This window comes from Nicotiana tabacum, chromosome 8 (assembly GCF_000715075.1).
Source record: "Nicotiana tabacum cultivar K326 chromosome 8, ASM71507v2, whole genome shotgun sequence".
In the NCBI taxonomy this organism is placed as follows: Eukaryota; Viridiplantae; Streptophyta; class Magnoliopsida; order Solanales; family Solanaceae; genus Nicotiana; species Nicotiana tabacum.
In genome coordinates this window covers 162,640,245-162,658,981 of record NC_134087.1, presented here as the reverse complement: position 1 = coordinate 162,658,981, position 18,737 = coordinate 162,640,245, and positions in this window count along the sequence as shown.

Genomic DNA, 18,737 nt, shown 5'->3' with positions numbered 1-18,737 from the left:
TTTTTTAAAATATAATTGAACTATGCATTGCATTAGTAGCTACGGAAGAAAACATTAATAATAGTTAAAAAGTTATTTTGCTATATAAAATATTAAATAGTATGGTTAAGTATTTGACGAATCTAAATTTCTCAAAATTATGACATTGTATAAAATAATTTTATTAGCTGAATATTATCGAACGCTTGCGATATGAAAAGTAATCCCAAACAAAAATACCCAATACAGCCATGCCTATTACTATGCGTAATTGCATTTAATCTTAGCACCTCTCCCCCTCAAACCCCACATCACCCTGCCGAATTAGCGAATGAGATAAGGAGAAGATTGACTTGCTTTATTTGGTGATGATGACTGTTAAATAGAGGCTATCACGACTCAAAATCCCGCTAGTCGTGATGGCACCGAACTCAACCCGCTAGGTAAGCCAAATGATAGACAACACAACTCAAATAGGATAACAGGAGTCAATAAATAAACTAACTAAGCTTTACATATAAAATTCTAAGGATTGGTAATACAAGTTATGAGCTTCTAAGACTAAGAATTTACAAAGCTGGTACAAAATAAATACATTATCTGTTCAAAATATACATAAACAGATTAACAAATCTAAAGCTACCAAGAATAAGAGGCAGCTATAACCGGAAGCAGGATCCTCTTCGATGTCAGCTCCCGCCAAACATAGCAACATCAGCCCTAAAATTTGCACGCAGGATGTAAAAGTATAGTATGAGTACAATCGACCTCATGTACTTAATAAGTAACAAACTTAACCTTAGGTTAAAAGCAATGACGAGCTCGGAAGAAGGTTAGTGTCCAACATCAATACCCAATATAAATTCATAATAATATAAAGGAGGCAGTAAAAGTAACAACTCAAAAGATATCATGCTTAGCTCGTTCACATTTACGAAAAAATAGACATGTTTTCCAAGTATAATAGTCAAGTCCAGATATTACAACTAAAAATCAACTAAACATGAGTTTATCAAAAGAACTGTATTCCCAATTCACAACACCAAATAAAAATTTTCGTTACCAATTAGCATGAGAAAAATACATCTTTGTGCCTACATGTCAAGTCATCAACTATCATATACCATCTAGCATGAGGAATATATCTCAATGCCTACATGTCAAATGAATGATTTTACGATGATATCCCCAGGTACTCTCACCCTCAACGTACTCACGTTGTCCGTCTCAAATACCCACTACATCCCATACACACAATTACTCAGCAATGTACGGGTGTTTGGCCCATAAGCCTCTCACCAAAGCACGTGTATATATATCACTATGACTGCGCTCACTGCTGGTATGTCAGACTCCGGAGGGCGGATCCCGCCTAAGCGCTAATCAAAAGTCTAAGGCAGGTCGCTTACATTAACCTGTACACAATAATAATAATAATAATAATAATAATAATAATAATAATAATAATAATAATAATAATAATAATAATAATAATAATAATAATAATAATAATAATAATAATAAAAGCCAATATGGCCTGTTGCGGCGTGCATCCCGATCCAAATAACACTCTCAACACGGCTCTAAGGCCCACCTCAGTCATCAACCTCTCAAGTTTCAAGGGCTCACAATCTCATATCACTCAGCCCAATAGCACCACATATGGAAAACAATAACAAAATACAATATAACAATGAATGAAGAGCTAAGACTAAGATATGATATGAAAATTAAGAACCATGACTGAGTATATAATTACAATTAAATCAGATAACTCAAAATAATAGAAATAGCCTTATTAATTCTCAATCGAATCAGCATATAGCCTAAACATAATTTCTAACATGAATCACAGCTCAAATAACCAACAAGTAGGGGAAAATACGGATATAACAGGACATGATAGCAGAACAAGTTTGGTACTAGTCTAAAAGTCAACTTGAATCATAATTACCATGGTGTACGCCACACGCTCGTCACCTAGCATGTGTGTCACCTCAACACATCATAGATAACATAGTTCCAAATGATAATTACCCTCAATTCCAAGTTTAGAAATGTTACTTACCTCGTACAAGTCAAAATAAATACCGAGCAAGCCAAATAACACTCTAGAAATACCATCCTGTGCAAATCAACCTCTGAACGGCTCGAAACTAGTCAAAAACAGCTAAAACATCAAATAATATCAAAGGGAACAAATCTAATCGATAAAGGTTGAATCTTTAATCAAAAGCCCCAAGTCAACTCCGGGCTCGCACATGGAAATCCGAAAAAACCCATAAATTCTGATAACTCATTCAATTACGAGTCCAATCATACTAATTTTACTCAAATCTGACTCCGAATCGATGTTCAAATCTCAATTATTCACTTTAGAAAAATTTAGACAAAAATCCTAAATTTCTCTTCTAAAATCATCAATCAAATACTATACTCGAAAATGGAATCATGGAATATAATAAAAATCGAGTCAAAAATACTTACTCCAATCCATACAATGAAAATCCTCTACAAAAATTGCCAAAACTAAGCTCCAAATCTCAAATTATGATAAAAAGAGCCAAAACCTCGATATATTGTGAGTCTGCCCAGGTAAGTCGCACTTGCGACAATATTCCCGCTTATGCGGAACCCATGTGCGGCCCCAACCTTTGCTTTTACGAAAATGACCCAACTCAGCATCATACCGCTTCTGCGATCACGGTTTTGTAACAACACCTCCGCTTCTGCGACAAATCATAGATCCCAGACATCTCGCACCTGCGGAATATATTTCGCTTCTATGACATCGCAAGTGCGAGGAAATGCTCTGCATCAGCGCATGTCCTGCTTTTGGGCCTAAGATACCGCATATGCGCCTTCGCAGATGCGATGAAATCTCTGCAGCTGTGGACTCCCTTAGCTCCAATTTGCGTTTTTGCGCTACAAGTGCCGCTTATGCGGCTCTGCACCTGCGCCCAAGGCTCAGCAGGTGCGGTCACATAAGGTCCCTACCAAACCAGCATAGCCAAAACGATCTGAACCACGTCTAAAACTCACCCGAGCCCCTCGGGACCCGTCCGAATATACCAATGAGTCCCAAAATATAACACGGACCTATTCAAGGCCTCAAATTACACATAAGAATATCGAAGCGATGAATCGCACACCAAATCAAACTTGAAAAACTTTAGAACTTTTCAACTTTCAAAACTCGTGCCGAACCTCATCAAATCAACTCGGAATGAATTTAAATTTTGCACATAAGTCCCAAATGACATAATGAATTTATTCCAATTCCCGAACCACAATCCAAATCCGATATCATCAAGGCCAACTTTCGGTCAAACTTATGAACATTCCTAACTTTCAAATTTTCAACTTTCGGCAAAATAGTGTCGAAACCTTGTAGAAACATCCAAATGCAAATTCGGGCATACACCCAGGTCCAAAATCACTATCCGGACCTAACCGAACCATCAAAATTCTGATCTGATGTCAAATACACAAAAGTCAAACTTGGTCTGCTCTTCTAACTTAAAGCTTCCTAGTTGAGAATCATTCTTCCAAATCAGTCCTACATCACCTGAAAACAAAAACTGTCGATTCACACAAGTCATAATACATCGTATGAAGCTACTGAAGACTTCAAACAGTTGAACGGAATGTAAATGCTCAAAACGACCAGTTGATTACATTCTCCCCCATTAAATATGCGTTCGTCCTCGAACGTGCCAAGAGTCGTTACAAAACCATCAAATCACGGTGTAACCTTATCATGCACACACTCGAGGGTGATCCCACGTCACCCCAATCCATATAAGTCCACCAACTCAACATAACTGAAGATTCTTCCTTCAACCTTAGTCCATAAACCTTGAAACCCAATTTTCAACATCTGAAATTTATTATAAGACCCAATTCCCAAGTCCAAACACTGCATAAGTCTGAACAAGTTGTACCGAGCTATAACCATAACCCAAGATGTAATCACATTATATACCACATAAACTCATATACTCATAGCAATAACTTCTGACCACAATAGCTTCCTCAAAACAAACCTGGTATCGGTAACAAACCTAATATCAACTAAAACCTTATTCCAAGCCTTCGTACCCTGCCAATGGTGAATGAAACACGAATAAAACTCATAATCACTCGTCGGATCAACAAGTCATGGAGTTCTCTCTCGTCCGACAAGAACCATAGCAAAATTCTAAGCCAACTTCTGATATTATTCTTTCAAATATATCGTAATCAAATCCGATAGCACCCCTTCTAGGTCCAATGACCTCATCTCATCAAACACAACTATTCTACTAATATGTCACACCAATACAACATAAAACCATGCAATTCGTGCATCAAGAAACAACAATTCAAATGTACTCAAAAATGGAAAATAACTAAAATGAGAGGACCATTCCGCAAGTTCAACAGATACCACCACAAGCACAATGCTATGAATCCATCATACAAGGGAGAATCAAAACACGCGAAATCAACACAAAGGATCATATCCCAACATAACTCCACCTGCAATGCATGACCCAATCTAAACATCGGTCCACATGAAATACCCCGAGTTATAATGCTCAAAATCAACAACCACAGGCAATTCGACATCAAGTACACGAAGTGCATGACCATAACCATGGAGAAGCGAATAACACAATATATCAAAACTCAGAAAGATCATAACCAAGGTACAATCAACCATTTAACATCCCAAGAGCCATCTCGCTTGAATTCCGCTACAAGGACCAAACAAAACCATATAATGTGTGCATATGACCAACAGATCATAACTCATCGTAGCATAGAAGAGTAACACATAGAACATATCAGAGCACGAACAAGCTCAACTCTAACCGAATGACACACACCTCAACACTAATAGTGCTGAGTCAACAAATCTGACCCGGTATAGAAATACACATCCTCATCGGGCCTACCAATGGGCCCCCAAATCAACTATGGTCATTCTTATGTGCGAGGAAATGCTCTGCATCAACACCCATTGCACTTTTGATCCTAAGATACCACGTCTGCGCCTTCGCAGATGCGATGAAATCACCGCATTTGCGGACTCCTGCCCCAAGCTCCAATTTGTGCTTCTGGCCATAAGTGTTTCTTCTGCGACTTCGCACCTAGGCCCAAGGATCCACAGATGCTGTCACACTAGGTTCCAGCCAAACCAGTATAGCCAAAATGATCCAAAATGATCTGAACCACGTCCGAAACTCACTCGAGCCCCTTGGGACCCCGTCTGAATGCACCAAAGAGTCCCAAAATATAACACAAACCTACTTGAGGCCTCAAATTACACATAACAACATCGAACCGACAAATTGCACATCAAATCAAACTAGAAGAACTTTTGAACTTTCAACTTCAAAAACTCGTGGCAAACCTCATCAAATCAACTCAAAATGAATTCAAATTTTGCACATAAGTCCCAAATGACATAACGAAGTTATTCCAATCCCTAAAACCACAATCTGAACCCGATATCATCAAGGTCAACTCCCGATCAAACTTATGAACATTCCAAACCTTTAGTTTTCAACTTTTGCCAAATAGTGCCAAAACCTTCTAGAAATATTCAAATGCAAATTCGGACATACACCCAAGTCCAAAATCACTATCCGGACCTAACAGAACCATCAAAATTCCGATCTGAGTTCATATACATAAAAGTCAAACTTGATCAACTCGTCCAACTTAAAGCTTCCTAGTTGAGAATCATTATTCCAAATCAATCGTGCATCACCTGAAAACCAAAACTGACGATTCACGCAAGCCATAATACATCTTATGAAGTTACTTAAGACTTCAAACAACTGAACGAAATGTAAATGTTCAAAACGAACGGTTGTGTCGTTATACAATGTTGCTTTCTTCTTCTCCATGTCCCATATATCCAAAAGCTGGTTATGTCTTCTTCTACTTAATTGAAAAACACCATTATAGGTTGTGCTTAGGATTTCTTCTTCTTCTTAGTTGCAAAATGAGTGATAGATTTGTTGTTGTTTTGTCAATTTGATAATTATGATTTATTCTTTATGATATTTGAAAGTACTAATTCAAATTTGAGCTCATTTAGAGTAGATTTGGGCATCTAATCGTGTGTTAGATTGTTAAAATTTGAAGAACAAGTTTTTATGTTTAAGATCCAATTTCTAAGTTGCATTAAAGAGATCGAACTACTTAATATCTTATTTTTTTGTAACGACCTAGTCGGTCGTTTTGAGAGTTATAGCCCTGATCCCCTATTAACTACTTCCCCGGTATCTATTTTCTGCTATTGTGACTTATCGGGAGGTTTTATATTGGTTCTTAGAGTGTTTTGGGACACTTAGTCCCTAAATAGTGGCTTAAGTCTTAGAATTTGGACTATAGTCGGAACTGTGTGAAGACGACTCTAGAATGGAGTTCCGTCGATTCCGTTAGCTCCGTTGGGTAATTTTAGGCTTAGGGATGTATCCAGATTGTATTTTGGAGGTCTGTAGCTTGTTTAGGCTTGAAATGGCGAAAGTCAGATTTTTGGAGATTTGACCGGTAATGGATTTTTTAATATCGGGATCGGAATCTCATTTCGGAAGTTGGAGTAGGTCTGTAATGTTGATTATGACTTATATGCAATTTTTGGGGTTATTCGGACGTGAATTGATAGGTTTCGGCATCAATTGTAGAAATTTGAAGTTTCAAGTTCTTTAAGTTTGAATTGGAAGGTGATTCAGAATTTTAGAATTGTTTGATATGATTTAAGGGCTCGACTAAGTGCGTATGGTGTTTTAGGATTGGTTGGAATGTTTGTTGACGTCCCGAAGTCCTTGGGTGAGTTTCGGATGCTTAACGGATCATTTTTGGACTTTGAGAGTTGGAAAATTTTCTGGTGTTTTGCTGCAGACATTTCCTTCATCGTGTTCGCGAGGGAGGTCTCGCGATCGCGTAGAGTACCTGAGAGACCAGCTAAGGTTGTTCTTCGCGTTCGCGAATATGAGGACGTGATCGTGTATAGTTATTAGACTGTGCATCGCGAATGCGTGTGCTAGGACGCGTTCGTGTAGAGTAAGTGAGGCAGCAGTGAAGTTTAAGTATTTCTCTTCACGGTCGCGTAAGGACAATCGCAATCTCGTAGGTGTGAGCAACCAGTGCATCGGGTTCGCGTGTGGTGCTCTGCATTCGTATAGAGTTAAATTATGGGGAAAGCGAAGTTGTTTGTCACGACCCTAGTTCACCAACCGTGAACATGTCATGACGGCACCTAGTCTCCGTGACCAGGTAAGCCTAACACTTGCGGAAACATAATAATTGCGGAAAAATAGAATACCATATTTAATTATCTAAAAAGGAAATTGTACTGAATGCCGCTCGGCATATACGACTCAATATCTCAAGACTAAAACAATCCCAAAACCCGGAAACTCACGGGAAAACACAGGCTACAGAAATGTATAGTGAGGCTCCAAACTCCAAAATATCTAACAAACGGAAGGAAAGAGAACTAAGTACTAAAGATAGAATAAAGAGGGAGACCCGTCGGTCTGCGGATGCAGCAGATCTACCTCGAAGTCTCCGTAGTCCTCCTGCTTCACTGATAGTGCGCCTGAGTAGAGGTGCCTGGATCTGCATATGAAAACATGCGCAGAAGAGGCGTGAGTACACCACAACGGTACTCAGTAAGTGTCAAGCCTAACCTCGGTTGGGTAGTGACGAGGAAGGTCAGGGCCCTACTGAGGTTATATAAAATATAAAGATGTCAGGATAAGATAAGTAGTGCAATTGAGAACCTACAGTAAGAATCTATGCAGGATAATAAGAGTACAATAACGGAAACAATGATGAAAGCAAACCATAAGGAAAGTAACCGGGGATCTCTAAGTATCCCGAGGATCTCTTAGTATCCTCGACATGTACTAGGGATCTCTTGGTATCCCGAGGATCTCTCGGTATCCTCAATATAAGCCAGAGATCTCTTGGTATCCCGAGGATCTCTTGGTATCCTCAATATGTACTAGGGATCTCTTGGTATCCCAAGAATCTCTCGGTATCCTCAATATATGTGCGGGGGATCCCCCGGGAATCTAACCCGTAGTCTCAAAGTAAATGTGCAGGGGGAATCTCCCGGGAATCTAACCCGTAGTCCCAAAGGGAATCTCCCGGGAATCTAACCCGTAGTCCCAAAGTAAATGTGCAGGGGGAATCTCCCGGGAATCTAACCCATAGTCCCAATTTAAAACACAGAGCAGCAACACAAGAATATTAAATTAAACGCTAATTTCGTACCAAGTAAACATTTACTTCTAGCCTAACATGCTTCACGTAATGCAATTCAGGCAATTTAAGCAAATAGGCAATTAAGTCAACTAAACATGCCTTTCTAGACTAGCAACATGCTAAATTCACAAGTAGAATAAAACAAGAAAAGAACTCAATTGAAATACTTAAGGAAAAACCGTATTTTCAACAATTAGCTCCAGTACGCGCTCGTCACCTCACGTACAAGGCATTTCAATTATCAAATATAGCACATCCTAAGGGGACCCACATAAGGTTAGACAAGCCACTTACCTCAAATGCTCCAAACTCAACTCACGCTTCTAGAATAGCTTTACCCCTCGAATTTACCACCCAACCGCTCGAATCTAGTCACAAATTACTTGAATGCATTAATAAATACTATTGGAACTAACCCAAATGCATAAAAATGGTTTTTACAAGGTTTTTCCCCCAAAAAAGGTCGAAAATGCCCCCGGTCCCACATGGTCAAAACTTGAGGTTCGGACCAAAACCCGGTTACCCATCCCCCCATGAATCCAAATATATGCTTCGTGTTGAAATCGGACCTCAATTTGAGGTCCAACTCCCCAAATTTAAGAAAAACCTAAGTTCTAACCAAAACCCCCAATTCCCATTTATGAAAATTCTTGATTCAAGTTGAAATCATGTTAAAAGATGTCAAGGAATAAAGGAATTAAGTTAGAAATCACTTACCAATCGTTTTGGAGAAGAAAAGTTGTTTGGAAAATCGCCTCTTATGTTTTCGGTTTTTGAAAAGTGGAAAAATGACTGAAAATCCCGAGTTTATATACTTTGGTGGGGGCTGGCGCGGACCGCGCAGAAACATATCGCGGTCGCGCCGAGGGAGGAAAGAAGTGGGCTCTTTGAACCCACCCAGCGTGGACCGCACTGATTTGGTGCGCGGTCGCGCTTGTCGACCTGGCTACCGACCCTCTGAACCCCACCACACGGACCGCACAGGAAAGCACCTGCCAGCGCGGACCGCGCGGAAATGGCCGCGGCCGCACTGGGGCCTGCAATATCTGAACCTGCATTTTTAATGTCTAAGACCTCCCAGGCCCCACTCAAAACTCACCCGAGCCCTCGGGGCTCCAAACCAAACATTCATATGATCTAGAAAACACCTTACGGACTTACTCGTGCGGTCAAATCGCCAAAACGACATCATATACATAGGATCAAGCCTCGAAACACATGATTTTCTTTCAACTTTCATAAAACTCAAATTCCCCATTTTAAGTCCGAAACACGTCATATGACGTCCGTTTTTAGCCAAACTTTACAGATAGTGCTTAAAACATATTTAAGACTCGTACCAGGCGTCAGAACCAAAATACGGGCCCGATACCACAGTTTTCTGATCAATTTTCTTCTTCCTTTTCCTTAATTAATTTCAGAAAACAATTTCACACAAAAATTCATTTCTCGGGCTTGGGACCTCGGAATTTGATTTCGGGCGCACTCCCAAGTCCCATATTTTTCTATGGACCCTCCGGGATAATCGAATCACAGGTCTGGGTCCGTTTACCCAAAATATTGACCGAAGTCAATATTATGCATATTAATATCAAAATTCATCAAATGTTTCACATAATTCACATATTTCAACATAAAAGCTTTCCGGCTACGCGCCCGGACTACGCACGCAAATCGAGGCAACTAACAGCGAGGTTTTCAAAGCCTCGGAAGCACGGAACAAGGAAGAATTACGGTGATGACCCTTTGGGTCGTCACATATTCCATGTTCTAGAGATTGTTCGTCCTCAAACAGACAAAAGAAAGAAGTACCGGAGTCAGGAACTAAATGAGGATAACGGCTCCGTATATCAGACTCGGACTCCCAGATTGATGCCTTAGGAGGCTGACCTCTCCACTGAATACGCACTGAAGGAAAACTCTTCGACCTCAACTGTCGAACCTGCCGGTCTAGAATAGCCACCGGCTCCTCCTCATATGATAGATCCTTGTCCAATTGGACAGTGCTGAAATCCAACACGTGCGATGGATCGCCGTGATACTTCTGGAGCATAGATACATGAAACACGGGATGCACAGCTAACAAGCTAGGTGGCAAGGCAAGTCTATAAGCCACCTCTCCCACATGATCAAGAATCTCAAATGGACCGATGAACCTAGGGCTGAGCTTGCCCTTCTTCCCAAATCTCATCACGCTCTTCATAGGCGATACACAGAGTAATACCCGCTCACCAACCATGAAAGCAACATCTCTGACCTTGCGGTCTGTATAACTCTTCTGTCTGGACTGAGCTGTACGAAGTCTATCCTGAATAATCCGGACTTTATCCAAGGCCTCCTGAACCAAATCAGTACCCAATAATCGAGCCTCTCCCGGCTCAAACCATCCAACTGGAGACCGACATCGCCTACCATACAACGCCTCATACGGAGCCATCTGGATGCTGGACTGGTAGCTGTTGTTGTAGGCGAACTCTGCTAAAGGCAAAAACTGGTCCCATGAGCCTCCAAAATCAATAACACAGGCTCGAAGCATATTTTCAAGAATCTGAATAGTCCTCTCGGACTGACCGTCCGTTTGGGGATGAAATGTTGTGCTCAACTACACCTGGGTGCCTAACTCTCGCTGAACTGCTCTCCAGAAATGCGAGGTAAACTGCGAACCCCGGTCCGAAATGATAGATATGGGCACCCCATGAAGGCGGACGATCTCCCTGATGTAAATCTCAGCTAATATCTCGGATGAATAGGTGGCTGCAACGGGAATAAAATACGCTGACTTGGTCAGCCTATCAACAATAACCCAAATCGCGTCAAACTTCTTCCGAGTCAACGGAAGTCCAGTAACGAAGTCCATAGTGATTCGCTCCCACTTCCACTCGGGAAGCTCAATCCTCTGAAACAACCCACCAGGTCTCTGATGCTCATACTTAACCTGCTGACAATTCAAACACCGTGGCACATATGCCACAATATCTTTCTTCATTATACGCCACCAATAATGCTGCCGCAAATCCTGATACATCTTCGCGGCGCCCGGATGAATAGAGTACCGAGAGATATGTGCCTCCTCTAAAATCAATTCCCGAAGCCCATCCACGTTAGGCACACAAACTCGACCCTGCAATCTCAATACACCATCATCTTCCAAGGTCACTTTCTTGGCACCTCCACACTGTACCGTGTCTCTCAAGTCCCACAAATGGGGATCATCGAACTACCGATCACGGATATGCACCAATAACGAAGAACGAGCGACCGTGCAAGCTAATACTCGACTACGCTCAGAAATGTCCAACCTCACAAACTGATTTGCCAAAGCCTGAACATCCAAAGCAAGCGGTCTCTCACCGACCGGGATATAAGCAAGACTGCCCATACTGGTTGACTTCCTACTCAAGGCATCAGCCACCACATTGGCCTTTCCCGGGTGATATAAGATAGTAATGTCATAATTTTCAACAATTCCAACCACCTCCTCTGCCTCAAATTCAACTCCTTTTGCTTGAACAAATACTGAAGACTCTTATGATCCGTGAACACCTTACACGTCACACCATATAAGTAATGGCGCCAAAATCTTTAGGGCGTGAACAATGGCGGCTAACTCAAGGTCGTGAACAGGGTAGTTCTTCTCATGTATCTTCAACTGTCTGGACGTGTAGGCAATCACCCTACAATCTTGCATCAACACCGTTCCGAGGCCAACCCTCGAGGCATCACAATAGACTGTATAAGACCCCGAACCTGTAGGCAGTATCAAAATTGGGGTTGTGGTCAAGGCTGTCTTGAGCTTCTAAAAGCTCGTCTCACACTCCTCCGTCCACTGAAATGGAGCACCCTTCTAGGTCAACCTGGTCATAAGGGCTGCAATCGATGAAAACCCATCCACAAAACGACGGTAGTAGCCAGTCAAACCAAGGAAACTGCGGATCTCAGTAGCTGAGGATGGTCTGGGCCAACTCTGCACGGCCTCTACCTTCTTCGGATCCACCTGAATACCTTCACTCGAAATCATGTGGCCTAAGAATGCCACTGAATCCAACCAAAACTCACATTTCGAGAACTTAGCATATAACTTCTTCTCTCTCAGAGTCTGAAGCACAGTTCCCAGGTGCTGCTCATGATCTTCCTGACTCCGGGAATACACCAGAATATCATCAATAAAGACAATGACGAATGAGTCAAGATATGGCCGGAACACACTGTGCATCAAATGCATAAAGGCTGCTGGGGCATTGGTCTGCCCAAATGACATAACAAGGAACTCGTAATGGCCATACCGAGTCCTAAAAGCAATCTTCGGGATATCTGGTTCTCGAATCTTCAACTGATGGTAACCTGAGCGCAAATCAATCTTAGAAAACACTCGTGCGCCTTGAAGCTGGTCAAACAGATCATCGATACGAGGCAAAGGATAACGGTTCTTAACTGTAACTTTGTTCAACTGGCGATAATCAATACACATACACAAAGAACCATCCTTTTTCTTTACAAACAAGACAGAAGCACCCCAAGGTGATACACTGGGCCGAATAAAACCCTTATCAAGCAATTCTTGTAACTGATCCTTCAACTCCTTCAACTCAGGAGAAGCCATACGATATGGGGAAATAGAAATTGGCTGAGTGCCCGGCAATAGGTCAATGCCAAAATCAATATCTCTATCAGGTGGTATGCCTGGAAGATCAGTTAGAAACACATCAGGAAAATCTCGTACTACTGGAACTGAATCAACTGAAGGAGTATCAATACTAACGTCTCTCACATAAGCTAAGTACGCGGCACACCCCTTTTCAACCATACGCTGAGCTTTAAGAAAAGAGATAACTCTACTGGGAGTGTGATCTAAAGTACCACTCCACTCAACACATGGAATACCTAGCATAGCCAGCGTCACGGTCTTGGCGTGACAATCAAGAGTAGTATAATGGGGCGACAACCAGTCCACGCCCAGAATAATATCAAAATCAACCATGTTGAGCAATAATAGGTCTGCTATGGTCTCAAAACCACGAATAGTGACCAAACACGACCGATAAACACTGTCCAAAATAATAGAATCTCCCACAGGAGTAGATACATAAATAGGAGAACTCAACGAATCTCGGGCTACACCTAAATGCGGAGCAAAATAAGAAGACACATAAGAATAAGTGGAGCCTGGATCGAATAGAACCGATGCATCTCTGTGACAAACCAGTATAAAACCTGTGATGACGGAATCAGAGGCAACAACCTCGGTACGGGCAGGAAGGGCATAGTATCTGGCCTGGCCTTCCCCTCTAGGGCGACCTCTACCTCCCCGACCTCTACCTCTAGCTGGCTAAGTAGGTGGGGTAGTAACTGGAGCTATAACTATAGCTTGAGAACTCTGCGGGGCACGCTTTGGCTGAGAAGTGTGTGGAGGTGCACCCCTCCCAAGTCTAGGGCAATCCCTCACCACACTCGAAGCAAGCTCTGGGAGGATGTGGTGGCTGTGACTGGCTAGGGCCAGGTCTGCTAGGTTGACCTCTGAAAGCACCCCGCGCAGGAGGCGCGCTAGAAACTGGAGGTGCATAATATGGCTCCTGAGATCTGGGAGGAGCTGGAGCATTGCTGGCTGCTGGAAGAGATGAATGAATGGGGCGACTCATATATCCCCTACCATGACGACCTGCAGCTGGGGTACGGGCACCAGAAAAATGGCCCGACTCACGAGAGCTCTTGGCCTCCCTCTCCTCTCTCTCCCTAGCATGCATACCCTCAACCCTCCTAGCAATGCTCACTACCTGTTGATAAGAAATATCCATCTCCAAATCACGAGCCATGCTAGATCTGATAGGAGGAATAAGCCCCTTAATAAACCGGCGAACCCTCTCGCGGACAGTAGCAACCAACATGCCTAGCCAATCTGGTGTAACGGATAGCATACTCTGAAACAGTCATAGCACCCTGGCCCAAATGCTCAAACTCTTCATGTCATGCGTCCCTAACGCTTTGAGGGATGAACTCTCTCAAAAACATGTATGAGAACTGGGTCCAAGTCAGTGAAGCAGCCTCGTCTGGACTGTCTCATAGGTGTGCCACCACTCATAGGCGGCTCCCTGAAGTTGGAAAGCAGTGAAAGAAACCCCGCTCGATCCGGTAATACCCATAGTACGAAGAATACGGTGGCAATCCTCCAGAAATCCCAAGGCATCATCTGTCGCTAGTCCACTGAAAACCGGAGGATCATACTTTTTGAACCTCTCGAGTTTCCGCTGCTCATCCTCAGAAGCAGCTGCTCATCCTCAGAAGCAACTGCCCCATCCTCGGGCTGAACTGGAACTGCAGTCTGTACAGGAATGATCTCTGGGACCTTCTCAACCTGCACTCGCTGTTCAGGAGTGCGGGCGGAAGGGGAAACAACCCTGCCTGAGCCAGCGTGGTGTACATACTTATAAACTGTGCCAATGTCTCCTGAAGGGCTGGAGTAGTAGTGGTTGTAGGCGTGTCGGGTGCTTGAACTCCGGCTGGATCTGCTGGCGGTACCTTAGCGGCAGCTCGTGCAGGTGCTCTGGCTGCACCCCGTGCGCGTCCACGGCCTCTGCCCAACCCCTGCCTCTGACGGCTGCAGGAGGGGGTGCGGGTGCCTGATCATCCCGAGTAGCACGTGTCCTCACCATCTGTGAGAGAATAGAAGACAGGAATTTAGAATTGATGTCAAAAATATCGCACGATAAGGAGATCAATGAATTGAAGAATTTTTCCTAAACAGTTACATAGCTTCTCGTAGATAAGTACAAACGTCTCCATACCGATCAGCGAGACTCTAATAAACCGGCCTGTGTTCCGTGACTCCTATGAACCTAGAGCTCTTATACCAACTTGTCACGACCCTAGTTCACCAACCGTGAACATGTCATGACGACACCTAGTCTCCGTGACCAAGTAAGCCTAACACTTGCGGAAACATAATAATTGCGGAAAAATAGAATACCATATTTAATTATCTAAAAAGGAAATTGTGCTGAATGTCGCTCGGCATATACGACTCAATATCTCAAGACTAAAACAATCTCAAAACCCGGAAACTCACGGGAAAACACAGGCTACAAAAATGTATAGTGAGGCTCCAAACTCCAAAATATCTAACAAACGGAAGGAAATAGAACTAAGTACTAAAGATAGAATAAAGAGGGAGACTCGTCGGTCTGCGGACGCAGCAGATCTACCTCGAAGTCTCCGTAGTCCTCCTGCCTCACTGATAGTGCGCCTGAGTAGAGGTACCTGGATCTGCACATGAAAACATGCGCAGAAGAGGCATGAGTACACCACAGCGGTACTCAGTAAGTGCCAAGCCTAACCTCGGTTGGGTAGTGACGAGGAAGGTTAGGGCCCTACTGAGGTTATATAAAATATAAAGATGTCAGTGTCACACCTCCTTTTTCCGCGCCCGGGAGGACGCAAGGGGAGTTTTTTCCAATTAAAGGACAATCGAAACGGGATTGGTTTAATTATTTCAGAGTCGCCACTTGGGAGATTTAGGGTGTCCCAAGTCACCAATTTTAATCCCGAATCGAGGAAAAAATAATGACTCTATATTACAGTCTGCGTACCAGAAATCCGGATAAGGAATTCTGTTAACCCGGGAGAAGGTGTTAGGCATTCCCGAATTCCGTGGTTCTAGCACGGTCGCTCAGCTGTTATATTCGGCTTATTTTTCTGATTTTTAAATACAATTATGAACCATGTGCAAATTTTATCTTTTAACCACTTTATTAATTATCATTATTAGGAATGTGAACGTCGCTTAAAACATGTCTTTGGATTGCGTCACATGAAATGCACCCGCAATCCGGAACATATCTTACTTGACGTTTTGGGATTTGGATTTGGGTCGCATGAAATGCACACCCTAAGTCTTAAGAAAATAAATTATTAAACACGCGCCTAAAAAGACTATCGCGTTATTATTTTTGGAAAGGCCACGGAATTCACTAAGCGGCCCTCCTGAATTCTAAGTAATTTAAAACAAGTATTTACTGAGGGCCCCGCAATCTGTGTTTTTATTCGGCGAGGCTCATCTCATTCTTATTTTTAAAGGATATCCTATAGCAACTACGTTTCTTGTCGTGTTTGTCTCTATCAATCGAAAGCAGTAGATAATCCTAATTAATTAATGCTTGCAAGTTATTTTATGACAGAATTCGGAAATGCTAAAATCAGGAACAAGGCTGCGCGCACAGTCAGTCGAATAAGTAGTCATGGGCCCAAATTCGACCCATGCGTGATGGGCCAAACCTGGGCCCCTGCTTGCTCGAAGCAGGCCGGCTAGGCCTGTTTTGGTCTGAACTCGACCTTTACGGGGTTGATATTGCAAGTTTGGTATTCTTTGTCTTAACAGGTGGTTTACTAGTTATATGAGACCATCAATCCGAAAAAGGAAGAACTTAATCCAGGATGTACAGTGTTCATACTTGGTATACATATCAACATATACTGCAAAGTAAACTAGAATCTGAAATGCAACATATCTCATTGAACATATTATCACCTATCAGCATACATATGTAAGCTACCATTTAGCTAACTTATATTAATATACATTAGGCATATAGACTACTTCGATTGTCAATACAAGAATGAAAATTATCATACAATACATGATATCTAATATAACAGTATATATATGAAAATCAACTTCAAGTCTTTTTCCTTTCTTTTGCATTCATGCTCAATGTTCTAATTACATTTGATAGTGCCTTGGTTGTGTACCTGATGTAGAGGAACAGAAGAAGAAGGAAAAGGGTCAGCTGAGTAGCACACATCAAACAACAGCAATCAGCAGATTCACAGCAACAACACAGCAACAAACAACCAGCCAATAATGATGAAGCTCAGCAAAGAGTCGAACAACAAATGGACAATCCCAGTAAAACAGAGGAGGAAATAACAGCCCAGAATGTTGAATGTAACAGCAACAGAAATCCAATGACCACAAGAAAACTTGGCAAACGACAGAAAAAGCAAAGCCACGAAGACAATCTGATCAAACTGGATTCTTACACAGTTTCTTCTAGGCAATACTCCTTCACAATGTTCTGAAATTTATTCCTGTTTTTTTTCTTTTCCAGTTTTCTTACTCATAGACTCCCTCAAGACTCAAAAATCAACCCCCTTTTCTAACGGATGGTCTCCTCTTTTATAGCCTAACCTTAACACTTTACAGTCTGTTTTACAACTCAAAATTGCCCCCCCCCCATGTTGCTTTTCCACTCACTTGTTTTAAATAACCAAGCCCCCATGAAATCCCTGACAGCCCCTCTCTCTTTTTGGTTGTTAAAGTGTACTGATCACTTGTTTGTTTAAACAAAGTATGGGCAGTAGGAATATAATCTGACAGCACATGCTGTCCGATTATTTTAATTCCTTAAAGCAAACCATACACATGCTGCCCACAGTCCAAACCAAATGGCATTGTGTTTAAAAACCAAAATCTGAATCTGCCATTATAACCTTTCCCCTAGATGTTCTTTTTAATTTAATTTGAACAAAATCAACAGGCAATACAATTCAGTTCCTAATGAGACTCAAATACGATCACAGCAGAAATAAGCAATACGAATCAAGTTGTTACCATTAACGATTGAAACTAATTGACGACATATATCGACTCGACTATATTAATCGTAACATATAACAATCAATCGTTCATATAAACAACACGTATAGAGTCCCGAATGACCTCAGATAAATTTGTTCAAACACTAGGAACTTATATGAATTAAACTCGCTTGACGATTAATCTAATTGATGAACACGTATATCACAGGGTATATTCAGAACACAAACAGAAGACAATTGGCCAAATAAAAGGCCTTTAACAGAGATGGAAGAAATCCGAATGAAAAATAACAAAATAACAAACAAACACAAAGAAATATGCTGACAACTTAATTAGAACCAAACAAAGAGAAAAGGAAACTTACTGAAAAAGTTTGAAATCAAACGGACTCAAATCAAACTCGACTTCGAACTTTTGAGGCCGAACAAACTTTAATCAGGGTGTTCTCACATGAGAACACCTTGATTAAGGTCTATTAGACCTCAAACCTATGTCCAAACCGGCCGGATTCCCCAAGTGCATGTGTTCTAAAGTCTGGATTTCCAGATCTGGATTTTTGGGAGTTGTGGGTAGATTCGGACCAAACCAAGTTTGGTTTGGTCACGAGGAAGGTCAGGGGAGTGTCTGGTATGAAGATGGGATGATTTGGCATAGATCCGGGTTCGACTCAAATCTTCAAATGAAGATTCGAGACGAACGAAAGTGATTCGAGGTTCGTGGTTAGTGGATTCGTGTTCAGGGTGGTTGGATGCTTTAGGGGTGTGAAGGGGGTGGTCATCGGCGTTCGTGCCGCCGGGTTTTGGTGGAAAGGAAACCAGGGCGGCGTTAGGGTTTGGGGGTTTCAGGGTTCGGGGAAGGAGATGACTGAAAGGGGGGGTTCGGATAGGGGGTGCGGGGTAAA